This window comes from Lissotriton helveticus, chromosome 5_1, assembly GCF_964261635.1.
Source record: "Lissotriton helveticus chromosome 5_1, aLisHel1.1, whole genome shotgun sequence".
Classification (NCBI taxonomy): Eukaryota; Metazoa; Chordata; class Amphibia; order Caudata; family Salamandridae; genus Lissotriton; species Lissotriton helveticus.
Genome location: NC_136065.1, coordinates 364,993,226 through 365,016,894, shown reverse-complemented (window position 1 = coordinate 365,016,894; position 23,669 = coordinate 364,993,226). Strand labels below are relative to the sequence as shown.

The 23,669-nt window shown below is 45.5% G+C and overlaps 1 protein-coding gene across 1 annotated transcript in view; it reads right to left on the bottom strand.

The window, feature by feature from the left end:
- Window positions 1-23,669, bottom strand: part of AKR7A3 (aldo-keto reductase family 7 member A3) — a 310,621-nt gene that overhangs the window by 216,652 nt on the left and 70,300 nt on the right. The window lies entirely within an intron of this gene.

The window sequence follows — 23,669 nt, the reverse complement described above, 5'->3', positions numbered from 1 at the left end:
ACTTTATTTGCAGAGTCTCAAGTTAATCATAGTTTTCCCATCTACTTCTCACACGACTCCGGTGGAAAGTAAGAAAAGCGGCAAACCATCTTTTTCACATCAGTCTTCCACTTTGAAGATGTTAAATGTTTCCATGCCTGATGTCGGTCTCAAACCAGTGGAAGTGCAGAGAAATGTCAAAGTGAAACCACCCCAAGCTTCACAATAGTAACAGTAATAATACAACACATTTTACCAAGAACCACATACTACTCTTACCCCATTTCTACCTGCTGTAAATAACAGGTGTTATCATAACACAAGTTAATGGTGCTCAATTGGCAAGGGTACCAAAGAACTCAGTAGCATTACATGGCTGTGCTGCAAAAGGAATGCTATCTCACTACAGAACTTATGTATGGATTCTACATTTTCTGTACTCTCTATTTATTTCAAGTAGCACCAGCTGCAGCCCAAGAACTTAATGAAAGGAGCGAGTGGTCTGATCGAATTACTGGAATATGCAACATGGCATAAAGAGAGCAACAGGACATCAATGGTGGAACATACTGGAGCACCAAGTTACTCCAGAGAAGTCCGCATTTGGATTTTTGGCAAGCTGCATAGACGAGGGTTTGAAGCAGCGCTGCAAGCCAAATTACCATTTCTTGTGCGCTATCTACAGGAGGATGTATCATGGCTAGTTCTCCATGACCTGTGGAAATCCAGGGCAATTGGTCAAGCCTTCAGATAATTCTTGTCAGTGTCCTTAAAACTAAAGGAGTCTGGAACTAGAGAAAGCTTAGAGAAAGGACTAACTATCTCCTTTTTGGGCCTTGGGGTAGAGGGCAGGGGAAGTTGAACAGACTTCACACATATGAGAAGTAGGAAGCCCAATTATGCAAGTACCTGTATTGCTCCTATAAATATAATGTCTAAGCAGCGTTACTGTTTTAGCAAAAAAGAAATAAAACTACTTAAATACTGCTGAATACACTTAGTAACTTCAGGATGTATCAGCTTCTCTATAACCAATTCTGTGTCCCTTGTGTGTGAATGTGCACTTAAGCAGGGCTACAACTGCAAAGGGATAGCCTAAATGCTTCAGCCAAAGTGCAGTATCAAATTAATGTGGGCATGGTTATGCAGGCTAACTCACTTCTGTCTGTGAACATGCATGAGGCACTTGCGGTGCCACGCGTCAAAGGAGTATGCTTTTCCTATAACATCCTAATTCCAGTGATTGAATGCTATTATGCTTTATGTTAATTATCCATACATTGTACGCAGGTACCGTTGTTTTCTTTGATATATTGTATACCCTGGTGAATGGTGGTGGAGGTATACTAGCAGTCATTCTGGCTGGCGGCAATGAATTAATGAAACAAGAGATGCTGCGAGAAGAGATGCACGAGCAACCATGCCAGGGGTCACCCAGCCCAAAGACAGAGGCTCTGGCATACTACGGTTTCAGCCCCTCCCAGGGGGATCTCGTGTTTAACAATTCCACGGAGGCCCACAAGCCCTCACACTGAAGACACACTCGCTCATAGAACTCGCAGTAGGATCACAGGGGCAGCAAAAAAATGTGGATGCACGTGGATCCTCACGATGGGATCGCGGTTGCTCGCAGAAGGATCCCTACCCGGGCAGAGAAGTAGTTGCGAGTCTCCAGAATAAGCAGTCTTGGTCCATTCCAACTCCACATGGCACCCAGCTGGTCTCTAGGCTCTCTGGCTATGGTCCATGGAAGGGCAGATCCTCTACACACCAGGCAGTTCAACTCACTCTCTTCGTTGGGTGGCAACAATGCAGTCTTGGGGTATATTTCCTACTCCTCCAGGGAGGTCCTACTCCTAGGGAGGCAGACAGTTTAGGCTTCTGGTTCCAATTTTCCTCCATACAGGCATGCACACGTCTTTCAAATAAGAAGCGTGATAAGACAAAGAGATCTGATTACATCCTGTGCGAAGGCAGTTGGGCTCCAAAGGACTATACAAATCAGAAACTCGAAACAAACACCTGGAGGAACCCAATCAGTAGAAAGTGTATTTCCTTCAAGTATGCATCTTAGAAACAAGACGGCTCATGCCTAGGAGGTTGTGTTTATGAGTGAAGTTTCTTCAGTAGGACTGGACTCGGTGTGCGGGATGGACAGGCAGTGCATCTTTTTGAGATAGTTGTGTAATTTGGTCATGCCCTTGGCCAAAGGCTTATTTTCAAGTGTTGCTCTCTGACCTGCTCAGAAATGGTGAACATGCACAAAAATCTACCTGCTACTTTCAGGTGGATAGGAAGTCCATCTTGCTACAAGTAGTAGACTTTAGAATGGTTTCAGTGAATGGGGAAAAAGAAAGAATCAGCACAGAAGGAAAGGCAGGGAGAGGGAAATAGTACCTCTGTCACTAAATGCTATGGGTCACCTTATAAATGTAGGGGCTAAATATTTATATCATTATTTCTTGAGGTTTCGTATGGTGCAGACTATGACATCTCAACATCAGAGGGCTATCTCCTGATATAGAGGACATATATATATATCCAAAGGAACGACGAAGTTCATCTTGCGCTCTCAGGCAAAAAGGCAAAGGGATCCGAGATATAAAGTTTGCAGTTTATTACACAACGCGTTTCAGCTAAGGAGCCTTGTTCACGTGTAACTTCACACAAAAGACACCGACATTAAATAAAGTTTCAGTGTTACAGACCATCAGTCGACATAGACGTAGGACTACCAAATGGAAATAGCAGACATGTTGGAATGGTGAAATACTGTCAGCATGGTTCTCAACTTATTTCAGCAATTTCGACTTGCATAGAGTAGTAACTGAAAATGTATATACATCGGTTTAACAGTCTTTGTAAAATACTTTTTTAGGTGAGCATACCACGGATCAGGAATTAGAAAATCTAATAACAATAAATCTCCTTATTATTACTTCCAAATGCAGTGTACTTAAAATAATAGTAAATAGTAAATTACATATAATGGAATTTATACTGTTCCACAAATTATTGGAAACGTCTAATGTTGGCCGGGAGTTCTAAAGTTGTTGCTTAATGGCAGACAGAGTGGCAAAATGGGCACCTATTTTGGACGTGGTTTGTAATTCATTGGCGATAGATTGACGTAATGTCATACTGCATATTTCTTGATATGTATATTCGAATCAATTCAACAATCTGAGTAAAATACTTTAGAAAGTGCAAGCCCCGAAGTCAAGATTCGGTAATATCACAATGCACTGACTTAAAAGTTCACAGTCCCTTAAGTCATACTTAATATGTATATTCAAATCAATTCAACAATCTGAGTAAAATATTGTAGAAAGTGCAAACCTCAAGGTCAAAATTCGGTAATATCACAATGCATTAACTTATAAGTTCACGGTCCTTCACGTAATCAAGTAGTAGTAAAATACACATAGTTAGCCTAACGTTACTCCAAGAGCTGTCGGAGTAATATAGTGACTAACCAAAGTTTATGCTCCACAGGTGGTTCACATGCCTCCAATGGTCCAAAGTGGTTACCTATTTTGTTCTCATGGGGCAAAGCCAGTGACGTCCATACAAAACACGGAATATCCTTGCCAGAGTGGTCTGTCATGCATATATTGTTGGACGAAGGTGCCGATTAAAATCTTCTCACCTGAACTCTTGGGTCTCGTGTTCCTTGTTGCAGCGGCGCCTGGCAATTTTCAGCGGTGTCCTCCAGCTTAGAGCGTGTGCAAGATATATCTATATATATATATATATATATATATATCTCTATATATCTATATATCTATATATCTATAAATGTTCCAAGTTGGCTCCTGATTAGCAAGACCCCTGGCGCTCCAAAGTCCGGTGCAGAACTCCTCAGCTGAGCCCAGCCTTAAATATATCGCACACCCCCTCACAACGAGGGATTAAGTTCGCACTCACAAAGGTTTTCCAATTTTTAGTTTATTTTCTTATTTCCAGCTCATCAGTCACAAAAACCGACGCGTTTCGCTGCTCCTACACGCAGCTTGCTCACAATTAAACATTAGATTCGTTCTGACCCCTCCTATTTCTACAGGGTAAAACGCCAAACAGAATTGCAATACATCACTTCCTGTATCCCAACCGGAAGTTAGCTGGGGATTGTAGTTTTTGATTAGTCTAAAAACTACAAATTCACGTTATATTACATGATTGCTTTCATATGCATTCATTATACAATTTTACATTTCTGACCTTGTATGCAGCAAAATTCATCACATTTTTGTACGTGTGTATTCTATTTTGGTAAACACACATATTTTTTGGTCCTTTTATCCATATATGATTATCGCCCCCTGGTGGGCTATAAGGTGTAAACTTTATCACAACATATGACTTAATACAACTTGTATCTTATAACGTGCTAAATGCGCACTATTTCACCTTCGTTTAATAAAGACCCTTTCTGCCCTCCGGTGGGCCAATATCATTTATGCATATACCCCAGGTCATCTCTCCCTGAATATTGAGTGTACATTGAATGCTAAATACAATTCATTTAAAGTCCCCTTTTGGAAATTCAAGTTCGTTAAGATTATTGTGCACTGTCATTCACATCATCTCTTTGATACCACACAATATCAGAAGACAGAAAAGTAAGACTGATTTTGGATTATACACGGGAATCCAAACAAATTGTAAGGATTATCAGAAAAAAATGGAAACTGCTACAATTGGATCCAACTGTCAATAAAATCATGGGTAAACATCCGGAGATTACATATAGAAGGGCGAGAAACCTGAAAGATAGACTCATACAGAGCCACTTCAAAGATCATACCAAAAAGGCAAAAGGAATTCAATGGATGAAGACCAAAGGGTTCATAAAATGTCAGCACTGCAAGGTGTGCAAGATAGCAGTTAACAAAAAGGAGGTGCTAATGCCCAATAACAAAATGTGGCAAATTAAAGAACTAATCAACTGTCTAACTACACATGTAGTATACGTGATTGAATGTCCGTGCGCACTGAAATATATCGGAAGCACCTAAAATGAATTGAAAAAAAGAATCCTTGAACATGTCAGAGCCACAGTAAATAAAGACAGAAATAATGCTGTGGCAAAGCATATGGAGTCTTTACACAATAGTGATTGGACATTGTTGAAATTCTATGCCTTGGAAACAATTCTCCCAAATGAAAGGGGAGGTGACAGAGAAAAAACTTTGAGATGCAGAGAATCGCGTCAAATCCTACATTTTAGGACGATGACCCCGAGGGGGCTTAACCAGAGTGAAGAACTTCATGTACATTTGTGACGCAAAACTACATAACAGTGGGATATTGTGTGGTATCAAAGAGATGATGTGAATGACAGTGCACAAAAATCTTAACGAACTTGAATTTCCAAAAGGGGACTTTAAATGAATTGTATTTAGCATTCAATGTACACTCAATATTCAGGGAGAGATGACCTGGGGTATATGCATAAATGATATTGGCCCACCGGAGGGCAGAAAGGGTCTTTATTAAACGAAGGTGAAATAGTGCGCATTTAGCACGTTATAAGATACAAGTTGTATTAAGTCATATGTTGTGATAAAGTTTACACCTTATAGCCCACCAGGGGGCGATAATCATATATGGATAAAAGGACCAAAAAATATGTGTTTACCAAAATAGAATACACACGTACAAAAATGTGATTAATTTTGCTGCATACAAGGTCAGAAATGTAAAATTGTATAATGAATGCATATGAAAGCAATCATGTAATATAACGTGAATTTGTAGTTTTTAGACTAATCAAAAACTACAATCCCCAGCTAACTTCCGGTTGGGATACAGGAAGTGATGTATTGCAATTCTGTTTGGCGTTTTACCCTGTAGAAATAGGAGGGGTCAGAACGAATCTAATGTTTAATTGTGAGCAAGCTGCGTGTAGGAGCAGCGAAACGCGTCGGTTTTTGTGACTGATGAGCTGGAAATAAGAAAATAAACTAAAAATTGGAAAACTTGGAAAACCTTTGTGAGTGCGAACTTAATCCCTCGTTGTGAGGGGGTGTGCGATATATTTAAGGCTGGGCTCAGCTGAGGAGTTCTGCACCGGACTTTGGAGCGCCAGGGGTCTTGCTAATCAGGAGCCAACTTGGAACATTTATAGATATATAGATATATATATATATATATATATATATATATATATATATATATATTCTATATATTATTGTTAGACTCCGATTTCACCCATACAAAACCAGTGAAATTCAGCAGCTATAGTTACCTGACCTAACTATAACCATGCACTGCTTAGGACCTCACATATGGCATGGTCACTGATGTCATCCAGGGACTGTGTTTCGTAAATGTTTCTGAGTCTTAAAGATATATACTAAGCTACAGCATAAGTTAAATTCTTCTTCTTTCTGTACAAGAAATTAGTCATACTATTTCTAACATATCTAATCTGAGTGGCTGTGTGACTATATGCATTAGTGTGTGAGTGGATGTCATAGTGGATGTTTGAGTTGCTGTATGGATGTTTTAGTGGTTTAGTGAGTAGCTGTATGGGTGAATGAGTGGCTGTATAGGTAAGCAAATGGCTTTATGGGTGGATGAGTGGCAGTGTGAGTGGCTGTATAGGCGGATGAGTGGCAGTGTGAGTGGCTGTATAGGCGGGTGTGTGGCTGTGTGAGTACCTGTATTGGTGACTGAGTGGGTGTGTGAGTGGCAGTATGAGTGAGTGACTATGGATGAGTGACTGGGAGTGTTCGAACTGGTATAGGTCTGTGAATGGGTATGTGAGGGGTATAGGTCTGTAAATAGGTATGGGAGGGGTTGAGTGGGTGTATGAGAGGTTCTATGGGGGTGTGAGTGGGGGTGTTAGAGGTTCCGTGGATGTCATCAGTGATGTCATTTGAGATGTCTCCAGTGATGTCATTGACCACGTCATGAGTGATGTCATATGTGAGGTCATAAGCAGTGCAACCTCCTAAATGCCCTGGGATGTACAAATGGGCACTTCTGAAAGATGCGCTCCCTCCACCAAAAGAACTGCAGACAGGAGAACACTTAAGGGGAAATTGGAAAAGAAGCGGCAGGGTGTGGAGTGAGTTTTTGTGTTTGACTGCTTCCCCAGCCTATTGTACCTTCTTTGTTATCTTATAATCTCAAACCCTCAGGCTCTCACAGCCAGACTGTACCCTTTCAATTCCAACCCATGTGATACTCTCACAGCAGACAGTGCTAGCCAAGAGTTGCAAACTACGCCCATATAAAACTCCCCTGGGCATAGGTTTTTAATTAACCATAGTCTCATACTGTTTATCCTGGTAAAGAAAACACAGCTGCAAATGGGGAATGGGCGCAGAACATAAACAAATGGGGCAGAGGGTCTGCGCGGCCTTCGTTCCCGGGCCGATTTTAGCTCCGGGGACCCCATCCCCTGAGGTCCGGCCTTAAAATATATATTTTTAATGGGGGAGGATGGGTCACAAGGTCCCTTCCCCAGGCTGATTTCGGCCCTGGGGATCAGATCCCCTAGGGCCCGGTCTAATCATTGTGGGTGCACTGGAGCACACGGAGACCGCAAAGGAGCCTCAAGGCCCCCGCGGTGCCTTCCGGCTCCCAAGGGCTCCAGGCGGGGGGCCACATTGTCTCGCCTTCTTTACTTTCAGGGCCGATCCGGGAAGTTGGTGGCCCCCGGGGTCCTATGTGGTCGTGTAGCTCCTCTCCCATTCTTTTAAACAATATTCCTGTTATTTAGTCACAGGGAGGTGATGTTCCCTGGGGCTTATCGAACATCAGAGGTGGGGCTCCTGGTGCCCCCCTCTTTTCTTTTTTTAACTCCAAAAGCCTAAGGAGAGGGCCCTGTGTGCCCCCTCCTTTAAAAAAAAAAAAAAAAAGGTCTTCAGGACCTGGCCCACCTGGGCGCTCCATTGAAAACGAGCACAGCAGGAGCCTGTGTTTAATTTTTGTGTAACTTTTTACCACAGATTCGTGCCGCCGCGTTAGCATTTTTTTCATAAATTGTTTTCAGTGCATTCATGCCGTGCTGGGGTCCCTCTGGGAACCTCTGACAAAATCTAAAGGGTCAAGATATTCCTACCCTGCCCCCCTTTTTTTTTTTTAGGTCTCGCCTACACAGCACGCATGCGTTGCATAGGGGACCTTTAGCTGTCATACAGCTCTTTTTCCAAGCACATACTAGTGCTTGTGGTGGCATAAAGCTTGCGGGAGTGCGCAGCGGCGCACCACAAGCACGACTGTGTGCTTGGAAAAAGAGCAGACTGCGCGCGCAAATACGCACGCATCCAATGCTTGTTCAGATTGTCATGGGCGACTTTGCACTAACCGTACCAACTATCAGCCATTCAGAAGGGAACTGTCCCTTAATGTCCAGATTTCTAGCCGGACAGAGAACTGGCTGCGCCCCAATCGTTCCTTCTTTCAGGGGGCAGAGGCACGATTATCCAGAACCTGGCAAGCCTTCACAGTGCATTTTTGACTCATACTTGCATAAAACATACAATTTATTGCATCGAACACTTAACATCCAGGATGATGCCAGGTACAGACGGATCTGATTAACCGGAAGGTGCTGTGTGACTGTGCTCACGCCCAGCAAGTGTCAGTTTCAGAGGCACGAGCCGCCTGGTTGTGACGCACTCTCAGTCGTTCTTTACAACCCAACCCCCTTTGCCCCACCCAGTCTCTGCTGCGTGTACCCTCGCCCAGGCTCAAGTTGAATAATGTCTTTTATCGACCAGCTCGTCCCATGGGATAATGTGGGTGTGGAGAGCATTATCTGCCCTGAAAACCGGGCTTCAAATGGCACCCATGACCTACATCCACCATCCAGAAAGCCTGGATCTGAAAAAAGCGCTGTATTCATCTGCTCTTCTGTGATTGTTTTTATCGCTAGAGAGATGCAGCATTCACATGTGTGTGCTCCTCATGAGATGAGTGTGCAACCTGCACTGCGCACATGTTCAAATCCCAGCAGGGTGACTCAGTCTTTCACCAGTCTTTTTATGTTGATGACATGTACTCCTGATGTCTAGAAAATACCAGCTGAATGTGTTCGGGAGGGGGATAGGGTGTGACGGCAAGTAATAACAATATTCTATTCTTATAATTAAAGAGCATTGGCAAAGCCAATAGGTCTCACCTATAAGAAAGCTATTGGCTTTGTTAATGTCTTTTAGCCATGTAGCCCAAGAGCACACAACTCAAGCAGGGAAGCCGTGATTTATCCTCGTTTCTAGATGTGCCCCCTTACTTTTGTTTATTTTCTGTTTGGTACAAAGCCCGTTATGGCACCTGTAAAGACACAAGTCTTAGTCCACATTTCTCTGGTTGTATATATGTATTGCCCAACTTCGAGTCTGCGCCTTATGTGGAAAGATGGCCGGGGCCTTTGATCTAAAGACTACCACAGATGCCAGGGGCACTGAAGCAGTATTTTATGGGTGTTACACATCTGTCAGGGGGCCTCAGAGTTGAAAGATGATTGAAATAAAATGGTTTCTTGCTAAAATGCCACGCCCATAGCCTACAGTTGTCTTTCTAATGGGAGCAAGAAGCATTGACCTGATTCAGTCACGTAATCTTGGTGTTAATTCCGTTTCCGGTGCAAAGTTTCAAATCCGGTGGTGTTTTCCCACAAGCTAATTCCACATGTGCTATTGGAAAATCGCAACTCGGCGCTCTCTGCGCTGTTTGCCTTAGGTTTATTGGCAGGTCCAACTTGCTGAGAATCTGGTTCAGTAATAACCATAAAATAACAATTTGTGCCGAATGGAAATCAGAGGTATGCTCCGATTTGCACATTCTTGCACACTGCCATGTGCATTAAGAGAACTCAATTAAAACAAGCATTGGCATAGCCAATAGGTCTCGCCTTTGGGACCTTATAAGTGTTTAGCCATGCAACAGTTGATGTTGTTGTACCAAGGATATTGTGCTGCATAACTAAACACTTGTAAGGTCCTAAAGGCGAGACCTATTGGCTATGCCAATGCTTGTTTAAACATAATTTGTGGGTCATGACTGAAGCAGAGTCCCAAGATGGGTGCCAACACTTTCTGGTTAAAGTGCTGGCAGCAGTCACATTACAGCACGTGGACAGTGATCCTCGAGGATCCGTGTCCCTACATATACACAAATTTGGATTTTTTTTTTTTTAATAAGTCAAAAACTACTGAATGTATTTTTACACTCCACAGGCAGCAAAAGGGGTTGAAGAAGAACAGCGCCCCAGGTAGGGTCCTCGATGTTTTTTAGTTTCCCTCTTTGCCCAGGTAGTGAAGTTTCCTTTATGATTTGTGCCGTCCAGGAGGCGGGGCTAGCAGGGGGCGCAGACCAGCTGACAGGGGTCAGGCAGGGACTCCTGGGAGACGGAGTCCCTGCAGCGCAACACCCCTGTTGCGGTGAGTCCTCTCACCCCAGGCACACTCGAGGTCTCAGGGAGTGGACCCGCGGCAATTCACGAGCCGCACGGCAAGTCGTTACTCCACAGGCAGCAAAAGGGGTTGAAGAAGAACAGCGCCCCAGGTAGGGTCCTCGATGTTTTTTAGTTTCCCTCTTTGCCCAGGTAGTGAAGTTTCCTTTATGATTTGTGCAGTCCAGGGGGCGGGGCTAGCAGGGGGCACAGTCCAGCTGACAGGGGTCAGGCAGGGACTCCTGGGAGAGAGAATCCCTGCAGCGCAACACCCCTGTTGCGGTGAGTCCTCTCACCCCAGGCACACTCGAGGTCTCAGGGAGTGGACCCGCGGCAATTCACGAGACGCGCAGCGGCACCCGCGAAGCGGGTGCGGCAAGTCGTTACTCCACAGGCAGCAAAAGGGGTTGAAGAAGAACAGCGCCCCAGGTAGGGTCCTCGAAGTTTTTTAGTTTCTTTCTAGACCTAGAACTACATTTTTGCTAAATTTGGTGTAATTCCATGCAGCGGTTCCGGCTGCAGTCGTGTCTAAAATCTCGATGAAGTTACCGGGGGAAAACCGTTTTAACCCACCCCCTTTTCCCCTGCCCAGGATTAATGGATCACCCTGAAACTTTCCATGCCCACAGGCAGCAAAAGGGGTTGAAGAAGAACACGCCCCAGGTAGGGTCCTCGATGTTTTTTAGTTTCCCTCTTTGCCCAGGTAGTGAAGTTTCCTTTATGATTTGTGCCGTCCAGGGGCGGGGCTAGCAGGGGGCACAGTCCAGCTGACAGAGGTCAGGCAGGGACTCCTGGGAGAGAGAGTCCCTGCAGCGCAACACCCCTGTTGCGGTGAGTCCTCTCACCCCAGGCACACTCGAGGTCTCAGGGAGTGGACCCGCGGCAATTCACGAGACGCGCAGCGGCACCCGCGAAGCGGGTGCGGCAAGTCGTTACTCCACAGGCAGCAAAAGGGGTTGAAGAAGAACAGCGCCCCAGGTAGGGTCCTCGAAGTTTTTTAGTTTCTTTCTAGACCTAGAACTACATTTTTGCTAAATTTGGTGTAATTCCATGCAGCGGTTCCGGCTGCAGTCGTGTCTAAAATCTCGATGAAGTTACCGGGGGAAAACAGTTTTAACCCCCACCCCCTTTTCCCCTGCCCAGGCTTGATGGATCACCCTGAAACTTTCCATGCCCACTTTTTGTTGTGAAGATTCGTCAAACGGCACCAAAGATATAGGCAAGCCAAAAGACCACTTCTCCTATGGAAACATGGTTCGAACTTTAACTACCTACTTGCAAAAGCCTATAGGATGTATGTATGTAAAAGTGTAAAACGACAAACATGAACATTGCCGGCGCCATCTTGTTTAGCGAGAGCCTCTGCGTGCGCGTAAGCGGCAACCATCTTAGACATCACGGCCATTTCATACTCTGCTGGTCACCTATGTTTCACCCTGACCTCGCTATCATCCCCAGCGCCCTGACTAAGCATGAACAAGCATACTGGGTTTGTAAAACCTTGTCATCATGACAAAGCCCCGGAGTCACTTCCCGCCCTAAACCTGTTCGTCCTTTCATCCTCCGTACACGGGCAAGCCCTTCTGATAACCTCCCTCACCGCACTTGGCTGCTCAATCCAGTCCCAGTCACTAACCGACCCTTGCGGACATGGTTTATTGCCCACACATGGCAGGACTTGTTGCACTGACAAAGGGGCCTGATTTAATCAATGGGGCGAACCCTTAGATCTGACCGATCCCACATGTTTTTAGATCCTGTCGGAATGTCCAGCTGCGAGATAGCGATCATCTGTTAGATCTGGGTGGGGGACGATTGCTGCTGGGTTTGTGTGGGAACCTGCTTGGGGCGGGAATTCCAAGGATGTTTAACCACACCAATAAACTGATGCAAATGTGTATAAAAGACCGAGCCACGGAGATACAGTTAGAGCCCCTCCCGAAGACATTCCGGTGTCCGAGTTGATGTGTTCTCCTCTGGAGTAATAAACCTGTTTCTTGCCTTCCAGTTCAGCGCCTGCCTCGTTATTTTGATAGATAATCGTAAGTGAATAAAAGGCGTCGGGCAGCATTGGTAGTCTTAGGAGAGTTGCTGCTTTTCACATATACACACACACATACATATACACACACACACACACACACACACATATACATTATATACATTATATACATACATATATATATATATATTCCTTAGATCCCTCTCGCCTCCTCTCCTTTTTTGGCGGAAGTCACAGCACCACAGCAGGTCAGGTTATAAATTATATCTTACTGATACACCATCGTGCAAAAAGTGCAAAAGAGGACGGCCTATATATATATCTATGTGTGTGTGTGTGTGTGTGTGTACAAAAAAAAAGGTGAAATGTTCAGTAACAACATAACGTATTAAAGTCTACAAAGCAAAGAAACAGTCATAGTTAACTTAAGTAACTAGAACTAATGCCCTAAGGTAATTAAAATTCGCACCCCTGCCATGCAAGTTCTCTCATCAATAACTTAATTGCAAATGGTGCAGTGTTATCAATTATGTCGTAGAAGACGTCAGGAGAGGTGTCATAAGTGCGATAATTAGCAGTGTATGGCGAGGGCAAACCCATTCAATTAATTCTCTGCCCTGTGGCATGGGGTCCCCAGGGCCCCGTGGAGGGGAGCCATGCGGCTCTTCTCCACCTTATAAAATTATATGTCCCAGGGGATGGGATCCCCGGAGCCTTGTGGAATCTTATATAAATGCCTTCCCTCCAGCCATGGCCCACCCAGGAAAGATTTATGTTAAAATGCAAGGGAGCCAACACTTTGCAGTGGATTCACGGATCCGCTGCAAAAATGTTTTCTGAAAAGTTTCAGACCCCACCAACAGGCCTAGGGGGTCAGGGTATCCCTACCTTGCACCCGATCACTTTTTATTTGAGTTTTTTAAAGACTTGAGACCAAGCCCTTAGGAATACATGTGCCTGTTTTGCTTCAGAAGATTGGACTGCTGTACAATTTTCACCACAATGTGAATGAAGGTTGAAGGTAGTATGCTCTTTAGCACCTTCAGACCTTGGATATTTTAAGTGAATTGCGTCTTTTAACAAGTGTTGCGCATTCAGTGTACACTTTTCTTAGTAGATAATTTATAATACTCTGTGGTGTATTCCTCATGAGAATTTCACTGTCTGCAAAGAGTGTGTACAGGGAAAACGCTCTCCATAAAGTAAACACAGTTTACAGTATCCCATTTTCTATATCAATTTCCTTTCTCAGTGTAGGTTCAGACTGTAAAGGGTTTAATACAGATAAAAGCTGTCCATCTTAGGGCACTATTTTTGGAACAGACTTCGAGTATCTTGAGGAACCTGGTTTTCTGTGAACAGTTGTAAATATATTCAACACCATGTGCAATAAGGGTTTCCATATATCTGTGGTTGATTGTTAATGTGAACTAGGCTACCCATGAAGTGTATGGTATAGGGATAATGTTGAACAGAATACATGCTTGCTGCACATAAAGGTAGTGTATCTGTGATGGCATGTTGTACTTACTTTCAGGCCTCTACTGCCAACTATTTTTTTGAATAATGAGTTAACATTCGTAAAGCCAACCTGCCTTTGGCCAGGCCCTGTAGCAATTATTATTTATTTATTTATTTTAATTATTTATATAGCGCAGCTGATACCTTGCAGGCTTCCTGGCGCTGGAAATACTTTACTGAAGAAGATACCGAAGTATGTAAAGGCGGGGAGGTCTAGGGGAAAAGCCAGGTCTTAATGCACTTCCTGAATGGAAGCAGGTGAGGGATCTGGCGTATGTCAATGGGCAGGCTGTTCCACAATTTGGCAGCTGCGACCCTGAAGGATCTACCCCCAGTTCTGGCTTTGTTGTATCTGGGCACCCTTACCAGATAGGCCGAGGATGATCGCAGATCTCTGGTAGGAGTATACCACAGAAACAGGGCTTGCAGGGGCCTGGGCCCGAGTCCATGCAGAGCCTTGAATACGATGCAAAGGGACTTGAAAGCCACCCGCTGCTTTAGGGGTAGCCAGTGCAGTTCGGCCAGTGCCGCTGTGGCCGAGGACCTTCTCGACCAGCCCAGAGCCAGCTTGGCCGCGGCTGATTGAATTCGTTGCAGCCGGTCCAGCAACGTAGCAGGGGATTCAAGGAGCAGGGCGTTGCAGTAGTCAAGGCGACTCAGAATCGTACACCTGACTACCAACGCCCGGGCTTGTGCAGGGAGAAGTGGCATGATTTTTCGCAGGGAGCGTAGCAAAACCGTGCAGATCCCCACTGTTTTTGCCACCTGGGTTTCCATACTCAATTTGTTGTTGAGCATGACCCCCAGGTTGCGGACCGAGGAGACAGGTTTAGGTTTCTCCCTTGTCTCAGGAGGCCAGAAGTCATTCGGGAACTGGCGAGGTAAAGTAGTGCCAGCACAAAACAGAACCTCTGTTTTGGAGGCGTTAAATTGAAGGGAGTTCCTATGGAGCCATCCAGCCGTTTCTCTAAGACACTCATGAAAGGAGGTCAGAGGGATAGAGTCTTCTCCTTCCCAGGAGAGAATGAGCTGGGTGTCGTCTGCGTAATTAATTGTTTTTAACCCGAATGACTTAATTAATGTGATCAGTGGTTTAAGATACACATTAAAAAGGATGGGACTAATGGAAGATCCCTGGGGAACTCCCTGTGGCACCGAAGAGAAGGCGGATTGGAATGGGGGGAGGGAGACAGCCTGTCTCCTGTCCTGTAGGTAAGAGTGGAACCAAAGTAAAGCTGTGCCTTCCACACCAGCTTCCCTGAGTCTCAGCAAAAGCGTCCTATGGTTGACCGTATCGAATGCGGCAGACAGGTCCAGCAGTATTAGTACTACTGGCTGGCCCCTGTCTGCACGCATGCGAAGATCCTCCATGGCTGTTAAAACCGCGGTTTCGGTGCCCTGGGCAGGGCGGAAACCGAACTGTAGATCGTCTAGAAGGTTGTTCTGCTCAAGATGAATGGAAAGGCAGGAACTGACCCAACGTTCCACTACCTTCACAGGGAAAGGCAGTAGGGAGATGGGTCGATAGTTAGAGAGACAATCTGGGCTCAGAGAGGGTTTCTTCAAGAGCGGAGTGACCAGCGCCTGTTTCCATGGAGTTGGAACGTAACCACATAGTAGAGATTGGTTACAAATTTGGCGCAAGATGCCAAAAAGTTCTGTTCCAGAGCTTTTCCAAATTTTTGGAGGCAGAGGGTCGAGCGGGGAACCCGAGGTGATTCCGAGTGCCAGCTTTTCAAACTCGGGTTCAGAGATCTTAGGAAAATCTCGCAGTCTAGCCGTAGAGCTGGAGGAGCGAGGTGACACGTCATAAGGGCCAGTGCTGGCTCCCTGAGTGTTGGCATCTCCCAGTAATGGGGGGGTCTTCAAGTTTTGAATAATGATATTGATTTTATTAATGAAAAAAGTTGCCAGATTATCGCAAAGGGCTTGGGTAGGAGGCTGCGTCGATGTGGCACAGTCTGGGTGAGTTAGGTTTCTAAGTATTTGAAAAATACTTTTTGAACTGTTGGTGGCGTTGGTAATAGTAGAACAGTAGTAATTGGCCTTTTCTTGGACAATGGCAGTTTTATACGCCCGAAGGTTGTCTTTCCAGAGAGTTTTGTTGGAGTCAAGATAACCTTGCCTCCATTTTCTCTCTGATTGTCTGCAGGCCAGCTTAAGGGCTCTCAGTGAGTCGTTAAACCAAGGGGCGGCTGCTCTTCTCCTTGGTTTGCATTTTTTCAGAGGGACGAGACGTTCTGAGGTATTGGTGATCTTAGTGCAGAAGGACATGTAGTTGTCCTCCACCGACCGGGCGGTGGAAAAGCTGTCTTCCACCTCGAATACGGGGCCAGCCAGTCTCCGTTTATCTAAGGCTTTCCAATCTCTATACAGATGGTCAGGTGCGGCACTGAGTGACGGTTTGTTGGCTCTGCCGCTGGCTATGTGAAATTTGATAAGTGCATGGTCGGTCCAGCACATAGGCAGGATGTCGCTCAGGAAAACTAACTGGGGGGAGGAAAAAATTAGGTCAAGCTGATTTCCAGCCGAGTGTGTGGGTTTCCTGACCAGTTGAGAGAGTCCCATGCCTTCGCAGGAGAGTAAGAGATTGTTTAGAGCAGAGTCCAGACTGCCGTTGGGCCAGAGGTTAAAATCACCCAGAACAATCAACTTATTGTGGGAAGTGGCCATATTGGTAAGGGTCATAAGGAGCGACTGCTGCTGTGCGGAATTAAAAGCTCCCGGCGGGCGGTAACATATTACAGCCGTAAAGGTTGTTCCGGAGAGACAGTTGATCAAAAGACCAAGTATTTCCGTACCAGCCACTGGGTCCATGGCAAGTGTTTTTATGGACCAGGAGGCTCTGTAAATTATGCCAACTCCACCACCCCGACCCTTGGGTCTAGGGAGATGCAAGATTTTAAAATCTTGTGGACATGCCCATTCTAGATCTATATTACAATCGGAGTGGGTCCAGGTCTCAGTCATGAACAATACGTCAAGGTGGTGATTCTCAATAAGCTGAGAGATTTCGTTGGCGTGTTTAGGCAGTGACCTGACATTCAGCAGGCCGCCCATCAATAGACCTTTACAAGCAAAATCATATAAAGGAAAGGCAGTGTCTGCGAAAGAGAGTTGGCCTTCATGAGCAAAGTCTCTAAGAAAGAGTAGAGACTCACGTGTCAGATACGGAAGGCTGGTAGTGGGTGAGAGGGCAGGAGCATCGGGGATCGCTGCGATCACTGCCGAGGCGCGGACGAGCGCAGACGAGCTTGCCTTATGCGCGCCTTCGGCGCGCATTCGTCGCGCCCGCTGCGCTCGTCCGCTGCGCTTCCGACAGAGGCTCATGATTTATAGACGGTGTCGATACGTGGGGGGGAGGGCGTGGCCAGGCGCGGTGGGCGTGTCTGGCGGCGACCAGGAATGGCGTCAGGACGCGATGTGCTCTACGAGCGAAGCGACAAGCTGTCTGCCGCTGAGCTGAAGCACAGGTAGGGCCAAGGTATTTACACAGTGCAAAAGGTTTTAAAATCACACAATATACACAAAAATACAATTTTAAAAGCAAGTGACTACCGGCTTCCGCCTCAGTAGTATTTCAAGTTGTCAATGAGCGCTGGCGCTTTGGCGCGTAATTTATACCAATTGGGCGGGGGGGGGCGTGGCCAGGCGCGGTGGGCGTGTCTGGCGGCGACCAGGAATGGCGTCAGGACGCGATGTGCTCTACGAGCGAAGCGACAAGCTGTCTGCCGCTGAGCTGAAGCACAGGTAGGGCCAAGGTATTTACACAGTGCAAAAGGTTTTAAAATCACACAATATACACAAAAATACAATTTTAAAAGCAAGTGACTACCGGCTTCCGCCTCAGTAGTATTTCAAGTTGTCAATGAGCGCTGGCGCTTTGGCGCGTAATTTATACCAATTGGGCGGGGGGGGGGCGTGGCCAGGCGCGGTGGGCGTGTCTGGCGGCGACCAGGAATGGCGTCAGGACGCGATGTGCTCTACGAGCGAAGCGACAAGCTGTCTGCCGCTGAGCTGAAGCACAGGTAGGGCCAAGGTATTTACACAGTGCAAAAGGTTTTAAAATCACACAATATACACAAAAATACAATTTTAAAAGCAAGTGACTACCGGCTTCCGCCTCAGTAGTATTTCAAGTTGTCAATCCCCCACAAGAAGCCAACCTCAAACAGCACATGGCTTTTGCACAGCAAGGGGTTGGCAACAGGGACTGGCCGGTGCCTATTATGGCCCCGGTGACCCCATCCTGCGGGCCAGCATTATTTAAAGGTGTGTTTGCGTGCCCACCCAGGGTACCCACCATGCACATGTCGGGGGCTACAGGGGAGGCCAACTCCCCGCAGGCAGCCACTCAAAAGTAGCCCACTCCACACCGCACACTGCCTTGGACTCTAGCTGTGGTTTAAAAGAACTTTTGTGGTTCAGCAGTATTCCTAGATATTTATAGCTGGATACCTGATGCAAACAATGGGCATCTAAATACCAGTTGTTTTTTTCTTTTTGTGGTAATTTACTGCCATATTTTTGGTTGTCTTAACATTTATTTGTAGGATGTTCCGATGTGAGAAGCTACTTGTTGTGTTCAAAAGATGTTGAAGGTCAATGGGAGTCCGGCTTATCAGCACTAGGTCATCCGCATATAAACAGATTTAACAATAACTTGTTTCCCAGTTTTGGAGCATGAGATGTACAACTGTCCAAATGCCCTGGGAGATCGGCTAGGACAATGTTAAAAAGAAGTAGTGCTAGGATACACCCCAACTTTAGGCCTTTCGAGGTCGCAATTCTTTGGAAATGTGTGTCCCTGTGCCTAATTTAATCCTGAGCCAAGTATCTGTATGTAACTGTTTGAGCCAATCCAGGAGTATTTTAGGTAGACCCCAACTTTCAAGTTTTTGCCAGCGTTTGGCCCGATTAACATGGTCAAAAGCAGCTGCATAATCAATAAAACAAAGAAATAAGGGCATTTTTGCATTCTTAGCTGCGTCCATTGGCAAGCTTAAAGCCAAGATGTTGGTTATCGTTCCTTGTCCATGTCAAAACCCGGTTTGATTTATAGGAATGAAACAATTTTCTGATGCCCACGATATTAACTTGTCCAGAATTGTTCCCGAGTAGTATTTTGCGTCTACGACAATGAGGGCGATTAGTCGATAGTTATTCAGGTCATTCCTATTGCCATGCTTAAATATTGGACTAATGATTGATCCTTTCCAGATTCCGGAATTGTGGCTGCAGAGTTAATATCCTTTAAAAACGGTAATAAAGCCTTGCTCACTTTGCCACTGGATTCAAGCAAGCCGGGCTGAAGACGGCTGGAATGCCAGAAACCGGTCCTCGGAAGCTTGTTTCCGGTCCAGGGAAGACCTGGCTTGGCAGTTCGGGCTGGACTGTTCCCATGAGGCACAGGGTCAGACTGATTTGCATATAGCCATGTCAGAACTGGGGTGGCAGAGTGGGCTAAAGAACGGTGATGGATTAAACCCAGATCTTTTGACTGGGTGTGAGTGTTTGATTGATTCAGATGCTCCATCCATCACCACCCCCTTTTGTACCGCTTACTCCAGAAGTCGGCATTGTGTTTGTACAGCATCGGAGGAATGTCGTTAGGGCCTGGGGTACCCGTAGCTCTGCCCCTGGCTATTTCTGTCTCTTTGGTCATACACAAGGTTAGTCGAAGGGCCTGTATTGCAGCCAGGCCCTGCTTCGAACTCCCCGCAGATAGCCATCCCCACGCTGCACACAGCTTTGGCCATGCGCAGCGGGGGATTGGGGGAGGGTGTTCACAGGGCTTGGCCTGCTGCTACACCCTGTGTCCAAGCCCCCCGCAGCCTGCCAAGCCCATGCCACACACAGCTGTGGGCATGTGCAACATAGAGTTGGTCTTCAGGACCTGGAGACCCTACTGCCTGGGGCCAAAACATATTTATTAAGGGAAGATGGCATGCACTTCCCTCCCCGAACCTTAATTGACCCTGGGGATCCCATCCCCTAGGTCCAAATATGATAAAGGGGAAGGGGGATGGGTGGACCCCCTCCAGGAGCCTACATAGCCCGAGACATCATCGGCTGGTGCTATTTTTGTTTAAAAGTGAAGGAGAATGCACAGCCCTCCTTCCCGAAACGTATCAGATCCCTGAGACCCCATCCCCCAGAATCTGCTTTTCTTTTTTAAGGGGACGGGGATTACACCCTCCTCCTCCGTTCCTTATTAGGCTTTAGAGACCCCATCCCCATGGCCATATCTATATTAAAAGGGGAGGGGGTAGTGCGGACCCATCCCCAAGCAGAATATGGTCCTGGTGTTCCCATCCCCCAAGGCCCAAATTATTTAAGGGTTGCTGCCCACTCAGAGCACCCACCATGCACACGGTGGGGGCCGTGATGGATCCCCATGGCCCCTGAGACACCAGCCGGCTCCCCGCAATCTGTGAGAGTCTGTATTGCTCCCACCCAGAGAGAGCAGCTATTTAGGATGTTCCTTTTGGGCAGGAGCAATATATTGCTCTGTTTCCCTGCCGGCATCATCATGAAATACAAGTTTGCTTCTAACTGGCTGTGGCATTTTTAAGGTTCCCACCGATGCCGGCAGGGAAACCACTGTGTCCCTGGGTGGGCTCCCCAAGACACAAGTGAGTGATATTGTCTGCTGGAGTCCGCCTCCAGCAGGAGTAAGACGGGGCCAGGGAGAAAAAGATCCTTTGGCCTGTTCAGAGGGCTCTATTTTTAAATTGCCGCTCCTGCAAGACTCTCAAGGGACTCTTGTGGACTCAACCATCCAGAGATAAAAATATTTTTATACCATAATTTCACAAAAACTACTAAACGGATGAACAACAAATCACAAAAAACACAAGCTCTATCTTCCTGACAAATTTGGTGTAATTCCTGACAACAGTTTTTGCTGTAACACTTTTTAAAGAAATCTATGGAAAATGCATGGGGATTTTGTCTTTTGGGGCACCCCTTTTTTCTCAGTCCCTGCTTGACAGATCCTAGCAAAACTTTCCAAGCACAAACTAGTCAAGAATAGAAACGTTTGGGAAAGTTTCGTGGAGATTCATCAAACGGGGCCAAAGTTATTAGCAACACAAAAACAAGCATTGGCTTAGCTAATAGATCTTGCCTTTGGGACCTTATACACGTTTAGTTATCCAGCACAATATCCTTGGTGCAACAACATTAACTGTTGCAGGGATAAACACTTATAAGGTCCCAAAGGCAAGACCTATTGGCTTTTACATTCGATAAACGCAAGTCTCAAAGGTTGAACTTTTCCCTACTCTCTCACCATTTAGCACTGTCTTGTTGCATGCTTTGTGGTAGAGCTGGTCACATTGAGCCACTCCAAAGCCAAATCCAGTTAGGTGATGAGAAAGACCAAAAAGTGCAAAAAGATGAAAATATAGCCACGGAAATCTGTTCGCTGACAGGTAGTTCTAGTGCACAAGGGTGCCTTCAACAGGATGATTGGCTGTGGGTGGTAGTTGACCTATATTGAGGGTCACTGGAATTATGGGTTACTGCTGCTGCTGTTTTTTTCTGTAGAATCTGAGATTTGCAGACACTTCTCATAATAAAATGCCCAACTTGACAATATAGAAAAGACAACATTGCAGAAGAGTTTACACTGCCTAGCTTATACTAAATACATGTTACACACAGGCTGAAGCGCGCACACCCGGCAGGCTGCTTGCTATACTGCTTAGAGCCGAGAGCACAGGCCCATCATTTACTAACATTTGGGATATTGCAGGAGTAATACTCCCGTCCTAGTTAGACTTTAACCATGCCTTTTAAGAATATTACTACTCATTGTATAAAAATCAAGACCTATGATCAGACAAGGTCCTTCCAGTTTCTCAATGAGATTAATCACAGGAGTGTAAACGCAGTGCAGAGGGACGGCACGAAAGTGAAAGCGACCATGAGACAGGTAAGAAAGTGAAAGCGACCACGAGACAGGCAAATGTAAACAAGCGCGCATGGCCACGCTAATTAGAAACCCCTGCACTGCTGCTCGCTCCCACAAGGTGGATGCCGCCACACGCACAAGTGTTCTAAAAGTGCAGACCAATTCCAAAAGGTAATCTCCTAGTGCAGAGCATGCGCGCTACGCTAGGCTCGACCTAAAAATGCATTTCCTATAGAAAGTCTGACCTAACTAGAACTGCCCAGTTGAGACTGCCACTGGGATATTTATATACATATAATTACATTCAGTGAGTGAATAATATATTATGAGCATGCACAAGGATATTCAAAATGTCAAATTGTAAATTGAGAAAGGCTGAGTGATCAGCTGAAACGTGCCTTTATTAAAACTGCTGTATATTTGTAAGTGGACATTTACTGGGTCGTTGAAGATATTGGTGAATGGTTTTCTAGGTAGTCTGGTGCAATTCTCTTGTCATGGAGTGCAAGTGTTCTCTATCTGGAGACGTTCTGTGGTTGTCTAAACAAGGAGCAAGCAGTAATGCTAGTCTTCGCGCTAACTGCGGTTAGGTTAAAGCCAGCCAACTGCAACCCATTTGCCTAAATGAGTTACACAGGCTGGCTAGCCCCCAGGCATGGCGAAATTACTGGAGATGGAGGAGGAACTGGGGCAGGAGTGGGAGATTTGTGGACTTCTCCTCCTGCGAGAAGCCCTTTTTTGTGTACTGTTGATTGTCCCAGATGCCAGGCGTAGGGCACCGCTTAAGGCATTGGCCTAGCGGTGAAAGACTGGGGATTGACCTATCACTGGCGGATCAGACCGCAAAGAGTTTATGGAAAATACCGAAGGGATACGGAGGCATGTATAACAGCAGCGGCATGTGCTCCTATTGAGTGACTGATGAATTGATATTTCTGTGATGAAACCATGAAATTGCAAGTATATATAAATCATGTGTGCGAGTCATTATCCAATTGAAATGGATTTGATCTACGCATGGGAGGTATAATGTTAAAACAAATTCTCTTTAATGGTGTGGAACAGGGGGTAACCTGAAAATCTGACCTTTATATTCAGTGAGTGAATAGTATATTATGAGCATGCACAAGGATATTTAAAATGGCTAATTGTAAAGTGAGAAAGGCTGTGTGATCAACCAAAATGTATCTTTATTAAAACTGCTGTATATTTGGAAATATACATTTGCTGGGTCGCTGAAAATATTGATGTATGGATTTCCGGGTGTTCTAGTGCAATTAAATGGATGGGTTGTTTTCCAGTCTTGGAGTGAAAACTTTCTCTTTATCTGGAGAATTTCTTTTTTTAAAAATATTTATTTATTAAGTTTTGTATTAGCAAACAGTCAATATAAATAAGCAATCATAAAACTCAGCCATCTTATTTGTACCGCTATGGCCAAATCTCGCATTGTATCATTTAAATACTGTACAGCAGATGGTCATATGTTCATGACCATTTGGATAAAGGTGACCACAGCTTCAGACCCAACGTTTTCCTTCTTTTGCCCTTAGATTTGTAGACCGCGGTCTCTAAATGATATGTAGACAATAATCTGGATTGCCAACTATGGAAAGTTGGTGGTTCTGCATCAAGCCATTGAGCAGTTATACATAATCGAAAGATAGACATACAGATAAAAATAAACCCTTCTTCGGCTTCAGTCCTAAGTCTGTCCACATTTTCTTGTAGACCAAAAATCACCAATTCCGCGGATAATTGCAGTCTGATATCAAAACTATGATTCAAAAAATATTCCACATCCTTAATAAAGTAACTAAGTTTAGAACACTGGAAAAACA